Raw genomic sequence first — 4,376 nt, forward strand, 5'->3', positions numbered from 1 at the left:
GGGTAAAGGAGTCCTCGATAAGGCTTCCATTTTAATAAAAAGCAGTTCCCAAATCATGTTTTTTCTAATGAAGAGTGGCCTGAAAAATTGAGCTGCAGACATAGATAAGCAAGCTGGAAGTTTGCACAGGTGAATGCTGGCAACTGTGCCAATGGGGAAAGGGCTACCTGAGGGCCAGGCATGTTCAACTTGGAGGCTCCATCTTCCCTTGTCTTTGTCACCACATATACAGTAAAAAAAGGAGGCAACATTACATTGGCCAGTTAAAGAACCTATCTGCGTACTAAAAGATTCGGATGGGGCAGCCAGTTTCTTCACACGCTATGCAAATAGCAAACCTAGTCTTAACCAGTTCTTCACACGCTATGCAAATGACACACCTGGTCTGACCAATCATTCGTGCCCTTTGTAAATCAGACACTGCCTCCTCAAACTCATCTAGAAAGCCTCCTGCATTTCACCACAGAAGCAGCAACTCGTTTTCTCCGGACCCCTCTCTGTGCAGAGAGCTCTTCTTTTTCCCTATTAAACTTCCCCTCTTAACCTCACTCTGATGTGTCCTGGTTTTCTGTGGCCGTGAGACAACGAATATTGGGTATTTACCCCAGACAAATGATGCTGCTTCATATGTAGGTGCAAGCACGTGTGTGTTTTATAGTTTGTCTATTTCTCCCTTTTTTCTTTTCTAAGTTGCCTTTGTTAATCATATAAAAATTTAGAGTAAATGTATTAAGGACCTTTAGAAAACCAGCAGAGATTGTGATGAGAGTTGTGTTCAATCAGTAGATTAATTAGGGGAAGAATCGGTACCTTTGTAATATCTGTTTACCCAAGAACTTGGACCATCTATTTAAACAGATGTTTTTAACGCCTTTATTAGGTGTTCCAATTTTCTCTAGAGGCTTTGTGCACTTTTGGTTAAGTTATATCTTGAATTTTATTAGTTTTTGTAGAGGCTTTGTGCACTTTTGGTTAAGTTATATCTTGAATTTTGTTAGTTTTTGTAGATTCTCTGTATTTTCTAAAATATACTTTTAATTGATTATAATTTGGAAACACAGTCTCTATTTTAAAAGACAGATTTTCTATCCCAAATTCTTTGTTTACTTCTAAGAATTTGGCTATTAATTCTGTGTTTTCCTTCTGTGGTGATGGTTATATCATCTACAAGTAAGACCAGCTATATAACTTGCAGGGCCAGGGTAAAAGACAAATTCAGGGACCCTTGTTCAGAAAGCAGGAAATAGATAAGAGCTGTTAAAGGTACTAAAATAAAAAGCTTTTTCAATAGGCTCTCTCTTAACGTGTCATGGTATTTCATATTTGCTATTAAATGTTCTTCTAAGAAAGTAAAATTAAAATGTTAAATTATTTGTATAAATTTTACTATTTATCTTTAGTACTGTGCAATGCCAGTTTTAGATCCATATAAAAGAGTATTTAACTTGTATTCAGAGTTACACAATTCAGGTTAATAATGCCTGTATTTACCAGAACAGTGGAAATGCTCCATGAAAAAAATCCACTGTTTGTATTTCTCTTTCTGATTTGTGCTAAGCATCCTACCGATACTCTACCTTCTGCTTACTGATGAGTAAGGAAAGACTGAAAGGAAAGGAACTATGGGTTATCCTATCTTTCCCTTTTCTTCTGTGCCATAATAATCAGCATAAGTGGTTGGCTAATACGGAGAAGAAACATGAGTGAGAAAGAATATGGTAGATCTCCTTGGTCATTCATTTTTCTTAGAATGTCATTGCCTTCTTTCTGCATTAGAAGAAAGTTCTTGTTTGAACCAAAAAAGTGTGTTCTTTTCAGGCTGTCAGGACCATACTTAGTCATAGACATGATACGCTTATCTTTACCCTTGCTTTGAGTATTGCTCAACTCAGCTGCATCGTAGACCTACCACATACTGTGCTCACGAGGCATTGTGACCTCTATATGTAAACGGCAAGGCAAGGAATAGCAGACCACGTATTGCATGTTTCTCTTCTACTCATGATGTACATGCTAAATTATCCTATCAGACTTCACTTGCAAAACATACATATGTAACAAACCTGCAAGTCATGCACATGTACCCCAGAACATAAAGTATAATTTAAAAAAATAGAAAATAAAATTATGAAGAAATCCAGAATGGCGACAACAGAGCATCAAACCAAGCACAAAGCCCTTCTGAGCTCAGGGCCGTGTGTCACTGCAAAGGTGGCCGAGCCATGAAGTTAACCCTTCTGCAAATAATGACTGCAACTCATGACTGTTCCATCTCTTCCCTTCCAATCTCAACACTTTTTATTTCTTTTTATTTTATTACAGAATTTTCCAGTGTAACATTAGATATTTAGCTAACAAATGTCTGATAATAGTAACAATATTTGTCATTCTATTCTTGTCCCTGATCAAATGTGTCTAAAGTTTCTATATAAAATCACATTTTTACTAAATTTCTATTATATAACCTTTACAAATATAATACACTTTATTTATATTCCTAACATCAATTTTTTAAATCATAAATATGCATTAAAGTTTATTTAATACTTTTTCTGAGCCAATTGACCTGACCATATGAATTTTCTTCCTGATCTCTTAATATGGTAAATTGTGTTGATTGACTTTTTGTCACTAACCTATCCTTGTCTGTATGAGATAAATTCTATTTAGTCCTAAAGTAATTTAAAAATATATACACAAAGAGGCCAGGCGCGGTGGCTCACACCTGCAATCCCAGCACTTTGGGATGCTTAGGTGAGTGTATCACTTGAGGTCAGGTATTTGAGACCAGTCTGGCCAACATAATTAAACCCCGACTCTAATAAAAATACAAGAAAATTAGCTGGGTGTGGCGGCACGTGCCTGTAATCCCAGCTACTTGGGAGGCTGAGGCAGGAGAATCACTTGCACCTGGGAGGCAGAAGTCGCAGTGAGCCAAGATCGTGCCACTGTTCAGCCTGGCTGACAGAGCCAGACTCTGAGGAAAAGAAAATCAGAAAGAACACCACAAGCCATAAGCCAATTTCACTTTGAACACAGATATAAAAATCTTAAAGTATTAAATAACCAAGCCTGGAGGTATTTTTGGTTTTTATTTTTTATTTTTTTAAATTTTATGTATGCACAATAACTGTACATATTTATGGGGTACATGTGATATTTTGATACAAGTATATAATGTGTAATGATCACATCAGCATAATTAATTATCCTTCACCTGAAACATTTATCATTTCTTTCTTTGTGTATGTGTGTGTGTGTGTGTGTGTTTTAGTCATTCATCCAGTGACTTTATACTTTACCAAGTATCAAGATTCAGATGAGAAAGAGGTATGGGGTGAATGCTCAAGGGTAGAGAGTAAGGCATCATCTGTTTTCATCAGCTCATCACCTAGTAAAGCTTTTTTACTACCTTGATAGTACCTTGACAAGTGGCCAGGTCTGTCATTGACAATTTTGAGGCTGCAAGGCATCCAGTGATTCTCCTAGGCAAAAGGAGGACTTGAAAACCCTTCTGAAAATAGCCCTCACAGCTACAATACGCAGCTGTCCACTCAAGGCTGTAGCCACCAACTGCTGTGTACCACACACACCAATTGATAGGCTTTTTCACTCCCATAGTTTTCTTCAAAGCTTCCTATTTTGTGTGTTTTTCTAAGTTTCCTGAGAGCCATGCTCCCATTTTACTTCTGTGGTTTTTACACTGTTGATTTGGAGAGAGATGGACAGGAATCCATGCTAGTTCGCCATTTTTTTCAGGAATGAAGGAAATCCATTTTTTATTTACTAATTTCTGCACCCTGAATTGATTCCCCTGTGTCTTTTCTCTTTTCTATTTAATTTTTGATTTTTGTAAAAGATACATACCATAATTTATCATTGTAAGTCTATAGTTCTGTGGCACATTTACATTGTTATGAAATCTTTCTATGACTTTATGCTATATATATCTTGAGAAGATTTCTTAAACTGAATACACTAACCCTCAAAATTTCTTAAATTATGGTAACCACATGTTTAAATTCTAGGATACATTTTAAATCATTTTAATCTTGTTTAATGCATGCATTAACATCTCAGAACTCTCTGAATAACTAATTTGAGATGATTTCTTTTATTAAGTTGAGATAATATTTTACATATTTATGGGGTACATGTCATAGTTTGTTACATGCGTAGTATGTGTAATGATTAAATCAGGGCATTTGGGGTGTCCATCACTTTTGAGTATTTATCATTTCTATGTCTTGGGAACAGTTCAAGTCCTCTCATCCAGCTACTTTGAAATATGCAATACACTGGTTATGCCTGTAGTCACGCTACACTTCTGTTGAACAATACTACAGAAGTATTTTTGTACCTGTTAACCTGTATGT

Source organism: Rhinopithecus roxellana, chromosome 8 (assembly GCF_007565055.1).
Source record: "Rhinopithecus roxellana isolate Shanxi Qingling chromosome 8, ASM756505v1, whole genome shotgun sequence".
NCBI lineage: Eukaryota > Metazoa > Chordata > Mammalia > Primates > Cercopithecidae > Rhinopithecus > Rhinopithecus roxellana.